The sequence below is a fragment of the Mustelus asterias genome, chromosome 1, assembly GCF_964213995.1.
Source record: "Mustelus asterias chromosome 1, sMusAst1.hap1.1, whole genome shotgun sequence".
Taxonomy (NCBI): domain Eukaryota; kingdom Metazoa; phylum Chordata; class Chondrichthyes; order Carcharhiniformes; family Triakidae; genus Mustelus; species Mustelus asterias.
Window position 1 is genome coordinate 114122990 of NC_135801.1, and position 10960 is coordinate 114133949.

General features: G+C 42.0%; 1 long non-coding RNA gene and 5 other non-coding genes across 10 annotated transcripts in view; all 6 read left to right on the forward strand.

Moving 5' to 3' along the window:
* Window positions 1–10703, forward strand: part of LOC144496491 (uncharacterized) — a 52054-nt gene extending 41351 nt beyond the window's left edge. For 4 of the 5 annotated variants that reach the window (XR_013498416.1, XR_013498412.1, XR_013498414.1 and 1 more), the window contains 5 exons: window positions 2653–2719; window positions 4187–4256; window positions 6372–6442; window positions 6855–6908; window positions 10242–10703. This is a non-coding gene — a long non-coding RNA (uncharacterized LOC144496491). Of the gene's footprint in view, window positions 1–253; window positions 343–2652; window positions 2720–4186; window positions 4257–6371; window positions 6443–6854; window positions 6909–10241 lie in introns of those variants that run through there. The other variant, XR_013498415.1, reaches the window with a different exon arrangement.
* On the forward strand, window positions 2220–2337 carry LOC144501806 (small nucleolar RNA SNORA26). Its single transcript, XR_013499207.1, has one exon. It is a non-coding gene; the product is annotated as a small nucleolar RNA SNORA26 (small nucleolar RNA).
* Window positions 2787–2905, forward strand: LOC144501794 (small nucleolar RNA SNORA26). The gene has a single exon (XR_013499200.1). It is a non-coding gene; the product is annotated as a small nucleolar RNA SNORA26 (small nucleolar RNA).
* Window positions 4326–4444, forward strand: LOC144501800 (small nucleolar RNA SNORA26). Its single transcript, XR_013499201.1, has one exon. It is a non-coding gene; the product is annotated as a small nucleolar RNA SNORA26 (small nucleolar RNA).
* Window positions 6511–6629, forward strand: LOC144501791 (small nucleolar RNA SNORA26). Its single transcript, XR_013499198.1, has one exon. It is a non-coding gene; the product is annotated as a small nucleolar RNA SNORA26 (small nucleolar RNA).
* Window positions 6970–7087, forward strand: LOC144501803 (small nucleolar RNA SNORA26). The gene has a single exon (XR_013499206.1). It is a non-coding gene; the product is annotated as a small nucleolar RNA SNORA26 (small nucleolar RNA).
* Window positions 10704–10960: the final 257 nt, after the last annotated feature.

Genomic DNA, 10960 nt, shown 5'->3' on the forward strand with positions numbered 1-10960 from the left:
CTAATTGATGGAGAGATGGGATTCCTGCAGCCGGGAAAGCCGCTGGCCCCGGGGCGATGGTGAAACCTTTCCGGGGCCTAAGGCCGGGAGTCGGGTCGCCTCCCTCCCGTGCCTCGTGGTGTGTTCGCTGCTTCCTCAGCAGTGAATTCACTGAGTTTCAGCTCTGGGGCAGCATCAGGTCAGTAAATGAAGGGGGGCCCGCCAAAGCGAGCAGCGTGTTAATAGATGGTCCACATGTTGTAATTCAGTTAAAGGACCGGGAGATTGGAGGAAATGCGATTGGGAACATGATCAGGCGGAGCTGCAAAACCCCAAGTATGCATGAGATTGAATAATGTGGAGGTGAATATTGATATTTTGAAGTTGCTAGATTATTGCTAAAAAACATGATACTGTTTTTAGTAAGCTGCACATACTAAAAATATGACGCACAGAAAGAAGACACGAAGAAATTATTGTCATTTAGAGGTGAATTAATTACAATGTAAGGTATGGCAGGACTGATTCTACACCTGCGACACTGGCTTTACACTGAATCAAGCATGAAGAGGTTTTAATTTCTTGTGAAATAAGTTTAGTTCACTTAATGAACATGAATCAACAGCACAAATTGGCTGAATGTTTAACATTAATTTGTACTATCCTGGAGGCCGAGTAATTAGTCTGGTAAAGATGCTGCACTTATACAATATGGACGCTCTTCTGACATTGTCACTGAGGCACATTGTTAGGAGACTAGAAGGAACTTTATTCTGCACATAATAGTGCAATCTGGGAGTGTTTAATGCTGATATTGGTGTCTTGAGTGTGGGATATCCCTGACTCAAGTCCCTCACCTTGGTGTCCAATGACAAGTTAAAATGTTGAGGGGGGAAATTTTGCTGACTAAATCACCTGGGAGATTGGGGAGGCTGGAGAGGTTTGTTTTAATTAGACAAATGTCAAAACAATTCCGGAATATGCTACAGAAACATTTGTGACCCATGCTGTATGGGGATTTATTTAAAGTAAGGAGGTTTGATGGTGGCAAATCATGTTCTCTAGTGTTTGTTTGTTGATCAACAAGCTTGTTGCATAAGAGCATAATTAAACCAATTAATGAGAGGTCCTGTTTATTCCAGTATTTCAGCGCATAATCATGACTGGCAGTGCAGTACAGAGGGTGTTACATTATCTCAGGCATCATCTTGCGAATAAGGTTTTAACCAAGGCAGCCTCCTGTCTGTTCTGATGGGTGTTGGAAATCCTTGTGTCACGATTCATAGAGGGGCAGGGAGTTCAGAAAACTGATGATTGTAACTATTGGAAACCATGTTTACCTGTAAAACTGCAGGGCTGTCTTTATTTCTGCCACAACACTAGGGGGAGCGTGTTGCTGCACATGTCCAGTGGGGGAGACGATGCCCTAGTGGCATTATTGCTAACTATTAATCCAGAAACTTGGCTAATGTGCTGGGGACCTGGGTTTGAATGCCGCCACAGGCAGATCGTTGAATTTGAATTCGATAAAAAATATCTGGGATTAAGAATCCGTTGATTGTCTGAAAAAACCCATCTGGTTCACCTATGTTCTTTAGGGAAGGAAATCTACTGTCCTTACCTGGTCTGCCCTCCAAGACCAGCCATTGATGCCCATGTCCCATAAATGGGTTAAAAAGTTGCAGTGTCAGATCGGCAGCTGCTTACATTAAAATGAACAAGTTGGCTTAATGCAGACTAACAATAATTGGGTTGCCCAAGTTTAGCTCTGTGCAGTACTCAACCAATTGTATCTGTTTTGCTGTCAATTGTCACTCTGAAACATGCTCTGATGATGCATTAAGTGAAGATATATAAGTAGGACTTTTCAGTAAATTAGATTCTCAACTTCTAATGTCCTTAGATTGGAGAATTGATCCAATATTAAGTTTGTTTTAAAAATCAATATATTGAAAATTTTCCTAAACTGTTCAGTAATTACCTAATGTGGGACCCAAAACCCTCAACACCCAAGTTGTAATTGTAGCCAAATGTACAAAGTCTAGATTTAATGCCTGGTAAATCAACTAAAGTGGGGTTTGGCATTGTTCAAAGTAAAAGGGAAATGATTCTTGTTTTTCTAGCCAAGTAACTAATTTATACTCTTGGTTCATATGGTTTTAAATGGTTTTTTCGTTTATATACAGGAAATGTATGGGATCTATATGAATGTTTGATAGTGATCAGAAAGAAATATCCATGTGCCCCTTTTCAGCTTTGCCCGTCTCGGGTGGCTGATACAGAAGGGTAGATCATTTCTCTCTCCAACCCAAAGCAAAGGAATTGTCAGTGCTTTAGATCTTGTCGGGTGAAACATTTTTTCTAGCTGTTCTAAATTCATTATTGCAAGCTGTCTTTTGGATCAAATTCAAATGCAAGATTTCCAATTTAACAAAGAAAATTACAGCACAGGAACAGGTCCTTCGTCCCTCCAAGCCTGCACCGGCCATGCTGCTCGGCTGAACTAAAACCCCCTACCCTTCCGGGGACCATATTCCTCCATTCCCATTCTTAAAAGCCACTATCGTATCTGCTTCCACTACCTCCCCGGCAGTGAGTTCCAGGCACCCACCACCTTCTGTGTAAAATTGCTTTTGTCGCTGGTATATCTGATTTTATTTTCTCCGTTTGCAGGGGGTAGAATGAGCCGAACCAGAGATGAAGGACATAAGAAATGTGCATCTGAAATAAATGTCATGAGGTAAGATTGGGAGAGGGGGAGCCATCTGCCTCAGTGGCTTAGATTTTGTTATTTTGCCCCTCCATTATTGCCCATCTAAGACAGGCAGTGTCTTAGGTGATCAGCACTGAAGGGTAGATGATTTTCTTTCTCAAACCTAAAGCAATTGGACTGTCAGTGCTTTGGATCCTGTCGAGAGGTACAACTATATTCTGTATGAACTGTAATTGAAAAGAAGGATCACCGTCCAAACTTTTGTGTGAAGTTCACTGGAACAAACTGCAATTTTGTGATTTGGGTGGCTACTATCAGACTGTGCAGAGTACTTTGCCTCCTTTGTGGGGTTAACCTAGTTTGCATGTAGTCCTGGCTCTTTCTTGTATGGTGTCCATGGTACTAGAATCTGAGGGTTACAGCCTGGAAACAGGCCCTTTGGCTCAACTTGTCCATGCCGCCCAGTTTTTAACCACTAAGCTAGTGCCAATTGTCCGCATTTGGGTCATATCCCTCTATTCCCATCTTAGCCATGTAACTGGCTCCAACTGCATTTAGATTGTAGCTGCCTCTACTGTCACTGGTAGCTCATTCCAGTACTACTGAGTAGGGAACTTTAATAACTGCACATATGTGAAGTGAGCTATATTCAAACACACTCTGTGCAGAACTCAACCAAACGTAAATCCAATAGAATTTTGCTGTACGCGTTTTATTGTTTCTCTTCCTGGCACTAAGCAGATTTTCATCTGTTCCCATAGTCAGGCTTTTTCCAAGAGTGGCAGTGTCAATTACAAGGGGGCACAAGTTCAAGGTGGGGGGGGGGCTTTTCACGCAGAGTGGTGGGTGCCTGAAGAGGTGATGGAAGTAGGCACGTTAGCAACATTTAAGAGGCATCTGGATGGGTACATGAATAGGGAGGTGATGGAGGAATATGGACCAAGTAAGGGCAGAAGATTTTTGCTCTAACTTAGTTAGGGGCATCATGATTGGCACGGGTTTGGAGGGCCGAAGGGCCTGTTCCTGTGCTGTACTTTGTTCTAATTTTTCCTGGAACAGGTCACTAGCCTGTTGTTGGAGACTTGAAGGGTGTCGCTCTGCATCAAGCATAGCTAACTAGGGGTGTCTCCTGCCCTTGCCACCTGCTGTTGGCTTGTGGGAATGATTTTGCAGATTGATACTCAAGCTGTTGTCATGCTATGAATGTGCCCTCCTTGGCCATCAAGTCCTGGGGTGGGACTCAAACCCAGAGTTTCTGGCTCAGGCCAGGATACTACCCACTGTGCCACAAGACCTTGCCAGTACATGTGCCAACTGCTAAATAGTCATGTTTTTGATTTCGGGAAAAAAAACATTTTAATCGTATTCAAATGGAAGATTCTCAGATTTGGCTGATTTAGTTTTGTTGATTTGGTTTAATTGCCTTTGCTGCTGGATTTGTGAAAACCTAAGTTTGGTAGTTTACTGGTTTATCTGATTTTTCTCCTTTTTCAGTGAATGGAATGAACTGAACCAGAGATGACAATGGACAAAAGTAATATGCGTCTGACCTCAATGTCATGAGGTATGATTGGGAAAGGGGGGAATATTTGCCTGTGGTTTAGATTTTGTTGTTTTGCGCCTCCCTCCATAATTGCCCATCTAAGACAGGCAGTGTCTTAGGTGATCAACACTGAAGGGTAAATGATTTTCTCTCTCAAACCCAAAGTAATTGGACTGTCAGTGCTTTGGATCCTGTCGAAAGGTACAGCTATATTCTGTGTGAACTGTAATTGTTGTGAAAAGAAGAATCGCTGTTCAAACTCTTGTGTGAAGTTCACTGGAACAAACTGCGATTTTGTGATTTGGGTGGCTACTATCAGACTGCAGAGTACTTTGCTTCACTTGTAGGGTTAACCTAGTTTGCGCGTAGTCCTGGCACTCATGTATGATGTCCATGGTACTAGAGTCCGAGGTTTGCAGCATGGAAACGGGCCCTTTGGCCCAACTTGTCTATGCTGCCCAGTTTTTAACCACTAAGCTAGTGTCAATTGTCCACATTTGGCCCATATCCCTCTATTCCCTTATTATCCACGTAACTATCCCCAACTGCTTTTTAGATTGTAGCTGCCTCTACTACTGTCTCTGGTAGCTCATTCCAGTACTACTGAGCAGGGAACTTTAATAACTGCAAATGTGTGAAGTGAGCTATATTCAAACATGCTCTATGCAGAACTCAACCAAACATAAATCCAATAGAATTTTGCTGTACATGTTTTGTTGTTTCTCTTCCTGGCACAAGCCAGATTTTCGTGTGCTGGTTAGGTGGATTGGCCATGCTAAATTCTTCCTTGGTGTTCCCGAACAGGTGCTGGAGTGTTGCGACTAGGGTATTTTCACAATAACTTCATTGCAGTGTTAATGTAAGCCTACTTATGACACTAATAAATAAACTTTTAGTCAGGCTTTTTCCAAGGGTGGAAGTGTCCATTACAAGGGAGCACAGGTTCAAGGTGAGAGGGAATGTTTAAAGCGGGGGAAGCTTTTCACGCAGGGTGGTGGGTACCTGGAACAGGCTGCCAGGAGAGGTGGTGGAATCGGGCACGTTAGCAACATTTAAGAGGCACCTGGGTGGGTCCATGAATATGGAGGGATATGGACCAAGTACAAAGAAAATTACAGCACAGGAACAGGCCCTTCAGCCCTCCAAGCCTGCAGTGACCATGCTGCCCAACTGAACTAAAACCCCCCATCCTTCCGGGGACCATATCCTTCTATTCCCATCCTGTTCATGTATTTGTCAAGACACCCCTTAAAAGTCACTACCGCTTCCACTACGTCTCCCGGCAACGCGTTCCAGGCACCCACTACTGTGTAAAAAACTAAGCTTGCCTTGTATATCTCCTTTAAATCTTGCCCCTCGTACCTAAAACCTGTGACCTGTGGTAATTGACTCTTCCGCCCTGGGAAAAAGCTTCTGACTATCCACTCTGTTCATGCCCCTCATAATCTTGTAGACTTCTATCAGGTCTCCCCATAACCTCTGTTGTTCCAGTGAGAACAAACCAAGTTTCTCCAACCTCTCATAGCTAATGCCCTCCATACCAGGCAACATTCTGGTAAATCTTTTCTGTACCCGCTCCAAAGCCTCCACATCCTTCTGGTAGTGTGGAGGGCAGAAGGCTTTTGCTTTAGCTTAGTTAGGGCATCATGATCAGCATGGGTTTGGAGGGCCTGTTCCTGTGCTGTACTTTGTTCTAGTTTTTCCTGGAACAGGTCACTAGCCTGTTGGAGGCTTGAAGGGCACCGCTCTGCATCAAGCATAGCTAACTAGGGGTGTCTCCTGCTCTTGCCACCTGCTGTTGGCTTGTGGGAATGATTTTGCAGGTTGATACTCAAGCTATTGTCGTGTTATGAATGTGCCCTCTTTGGCCAACAAGTCCTGGGATGGGACTCAAATTCAAGAGTTTCTGGCTGAGACTAGGATGCTACCCACTCTGCCACAAGACCTTGCGTGTGCCAACTGCTAAATAGTCATGTTTTTGATTTAAAAAAACATTTTAATCATTTAAATGGAAGGTTCTCCGATTTGGCTGATTTAGTTTTGTTGATTTGGTTTAATTGTCTTTGTTGCTGGATTTGTGAAAACCTAAATTTGGTAGTTCACTGGTATATCTGATTTTTTTTCCTCCTTTTTCAGGGGAATGGGATGAACTGAACCAGAGATGTCAATGGACAAAAGTAATATGCGTCTGAAGTAAATGCCATGAGGTATGATTGGGAGAGGGTGGAATATTTGCCTCAGTGGTTTAGGTTTTGTTTTTTGCCCCCCTCCATAATTGCCCATCTAAGACAGGCAGTGTCTTAGGTGACCAACACTGAAGGGTAGATGATTTTCTCTCTCAAACCCAAAGCAATTGGACTGTCAGTGCTTTGGATCCTGTCGAGAGGTACAACTATATTCCGTGTGAACTGTAATTACCTTTTTTTAGAAAGGAATCACTGCGCAAACTAGTGCAATGGTTCACTGGAACAAATGTTGAACTAGATGTTATTACAGTCATGATTTTAAAAATCATGGATTAATTTTAAAGTGTAAAATCTCTGCTCTGATTTTAACTATATTAAATTATGCCATAAACTCTAAATGAGTTTCCTATCTTATTTCATTTTTCTCAAATAGGTTAACTGAACTAGAGAAAAAGATGCTTGAAAATAGACCAAGAGGAACATTGAGGTATGTTGAAGGATCAAATGCTTGAAGACATTACAACCTCATTCCCTACCCCTTTAAAGCTTTGCCCATCTAAGACAGACAGTGTCTTAAATGGCCAAGATGAAGGGGGAGATAAAACTCCCTATAAACCCAAAGCAAAAGGATTGTCAATGCTTTGGATCCTGTCGGGAGGCACAAATGTTATTTTTAAACTATACCTGTGCTTATTGCATTTTGCAGGGAATAACATTCCCAGTTAGTCAGGCTTGCATTTGTGTAATACCTTATCCGTTCTCCCAAGCACATTGTAAATGAGTTAATTTGCCTGTTTTTATGGATTCCTTTCGACGGTGGAATCTTCTCCGGGGCAGTGAATAACTGAACAACTGCAAACAAAAAAGGGCCAAGAGGCAGCCTTTGTTTTATGGTGAATTGGCGATCTTAACTGGTGTACTTAGCTAGTATAGTGCACTTGTTTCCTTTACAGTTCGGGAGGGGAAAGTTGCTTCTAATTGTTACTCTGCTACCCTGCTGAATGGACAGACATTGCATAAGGATAAAATGCAAGAAGATTGAGTTTTTAAAGTAACTTATTGGGAGAGGAATAAACTGAAATAAAGCAATGTGTAAAAAGTAGCACATCAGGAGAAATGTTGACAGGTATGCAAGACGGGTGTAATGCACTTGAAGGCATTCATCATCTCATTCATCTTTGACCATTTAGACAGGTAAAATTATCAAAACATGAGACGATAAGACTCTAAATTTCTGGGCAGCAGCAAAGGAATAACCCTACCCTACTGAGGTATATTGCCTAGACTAGGAAGCATAAGTTAGATCAATGTAATTCAGTGCAAAATTATGTACAGAAAGTGAAAGGGGGAAGCAGAAAGATGAGACGTAGAAAGGTAGGCAACAATGTGGGGGGGAAATTACATGACAATCTGCAGGATTGAGTCTCCACAAAGTAAATTTTTCAGTGTGACAGTGCTGAGATTTATCACAAGAAATGAGTCAAAGTCGAGGCTATTATTCTCTCAGACACAAAGCAAATTGACTTGTACAGCCATCGACATGATTGACCATACCTATCTCCAAAGCTCCTCAACTGTTAACTTTGTGGGACTGTACCCGCCTGGCTCTGGTAACCAAAGAATGCAACCTGCAATGTCTTCCTATTCCATTACCACTGGTGTTTCCTGAGGAATATAGCTTTGAACGCCCCTCTTGTTTTTCGTCAACATGCTGCACCTTGGTGACACCGCCTGAAAATCTAGCATCATTTCCACGTATGCTGACAAACGCCCGTCTTTACCTTGCTTCCACCTCTTGATATCTCTCGTGTCTCTAGTTGTTGCACTGCTTGTTTGACATATACCGGATGAGCAGCAACTTCCTGCATCAATTTTTGGGGCAATTAAAGACAGACTTTGGTTAAAACTGCAAGCTCCTCTCCATTATTATTGAATACATTTTTCTCTAGCAACTGTCTTGAAGCTGAACCAGACTATTCACAAGCTTTGTTATATTTGACCCTGAAATGAACTTCCAACCACTTGTCCAGAGCATGATTTAAGACCGCCTATTTCCATCTTCATATGATGGGCTACATCTCTCCCTCTGCCTTATCTCATCTGAACCCCTCATCCATGTCTTTGCTACCTCTAGACTAGATAATGGCAACACTCCACTGGCTGCCCTCCCATGTTTTACACTGATAAACAAGGTCATCCAAAATTCTGCTGCCTTAATAGAGTGTGTTAGCTCTGCTGCCTCGGCACCAGAGACCCAGGTTCAATTCCAACCTAGGGTGATTGCCTGCATGGAGTTTGCACTTCGTGTCTGCATGGTTTTCCTCCCACATTCAAAAGATGTGTGGGTTAGGTTGATTTTTTAAATACTTTTCCAATTCAATCAAATCAAGTCCAATTCGGTCTCAAGTTGAGACATTTACAATCCAAGCTGACAAGACAGGGTATGCAACCCCTACCCCGTCTTGGGCCTGATCTACATGAGTCAAGCTGATTGGAGTAGGCGGAGGTTTCCTCCTCCAAGGCTTGATCTCATTTGCATCTTAGCCAAAAGGCCGAGATGCCGCTTTAAAAAATTGCTTCATATGAAAATGAAGCTTAAATGCAACCCAATGACCTCAACCAAGTGCAGCATCAGCAGATCTTGGCCAAAAGGCCGTTGATTGACCATGGTAAATTGTCCCTTAGCATCAGGGGGATTAGCAGAGTACATATGTACATACACAACGGCGTCTTTCTGCACTGTAGGGTTTCTATGAACTTTCTATATGTGGGGTTATGGGATAGGGCCTGGTGGGATTGTTGTTGGTGCAGGTTCAATGGCCTGAATGGTCTCCTGCGCTGTGGGGATTCTGAGATTCTAACCCACAACAGGCTCCCATTCTGCAATCACCTTTGCTAGCTGATCTACATTGGCAATGCCTTAAAGACTGACACGAGTAGTATTTTAAAAATAAAATCCCTCCATGATCATCTTTCCTGAAATTCCTGCCATTCCAACCTCTTGAGTACCCCAGCTGTAATTGTATGCTGTTGGTGGTCGTGCCTTCAGCTGTCAAGGCTATAAACCCTTGAATTCTCTCCTGAAAAATCTCTGCTTCTTTCTCCTCTTTTCAGACATTCCTTAAAATCTGCCTCTGAAACTTCTGTTCATTTGCCCCCATCTCCCCTTTTATATTCGGGGTCAAATTTTGTTTCATGACACTACAACATGACTGATGGTGTACAACGTTAAAGATGCTATATCGATAAAAATTGTGTCTTGGTTCCATTTGGGAGAAATGTCTTTTCCACTTTTCCATTTTGGGATGTTTCAACAAAGTAATGAAAACTGATGGTGAAGACTTGCGTATATATGTGGACTCTTATTGGGAGTCTCAAGAAATCGGTATTTTATGCTGATTACTTTTACAGTGCAGTGACATTACCAGACCTTTATCGATGTTGGAAATGTAAGACAACCCAGTTCCTAGTGGCAAACAGTGGGCTGTCAAATTTGGAGCAACGATCTAGGTATCTTGTATTAAATTAGGAAATGCAGCCATTGAATTTGTGGGAAATACTGAAATTTGAACAAGTAGCACCTCCTGCACTTTAAAGTCCTTGTCTTTGCCAGTATAGTACTGAATTCATTGAATAAATTGAAATTATTTCCTATTTGTGTCAGATACCATTACAGCACTTGTGCCATCATAATGGTTGTGTACCATGATCATTAGAAACTGCCACAGAAATAAATCAGTTAAAATGCAGCTAATCATTTTTGATTTGTCATGCCAAAATGTGTTTGGGGGAGATTATATGTTTTTCTTTTCTCTTGCAGGAATGGACAAATGCAAGGATTTGAAACTTGACATTCTTGAATGCTGCATGCTAGAATTTGTTCACCATTATTTTTCTAGTTATTGGCTCATCCATATAATGTTTTCTAGTTATAATTCATTTGCAAAAATGTGCAAGTTTGTTAACTTTTCTAAGTTTCATTGATTTGATTCAAAAGTTGGGATATACCCAAAGTAAAGGTATACTTTAGAAACTATGGAGTGATGGGAATGTGGCAAAAGCAGAAATTATTTTTAACTTGGTCACTGCAGTTGGCTCATCTACATTTGTTCCTTTAAAATGAAGCCTACTTTGACTAAACTAACTTTTTAACATAATCACTGCACTATGCAGCATGTCGATGTATCTTGTTTGAAAGCATGGTGTTGTGAATCTTCAAGAGCTGTATGAAATTGAGATTGAACATGTGAAATAAAATGAGTTCAAAATGAAGAATGCTGTATTTAAGTGTTGCTGTCTCATTACTGTTTTTGCTCTAATGTTTACAATGTGCAATTTATTGTAGATGTTCATTACAAAGAAATACTCATTGGACTCTAAGATGTTAACGGTGGCACGGTGGAAGTGGTTAGCACTGCTGCCTTGCAGCACCAGGGACCTGGGTTTCATTCCCGGCTTTGGGTGACTGTGTGGAGTTTGCACATTCTCTGTGTCTGTGTGGGTTTCCCCTGGGTGCTCCTGTTTCCCCTCAGTCCAAAG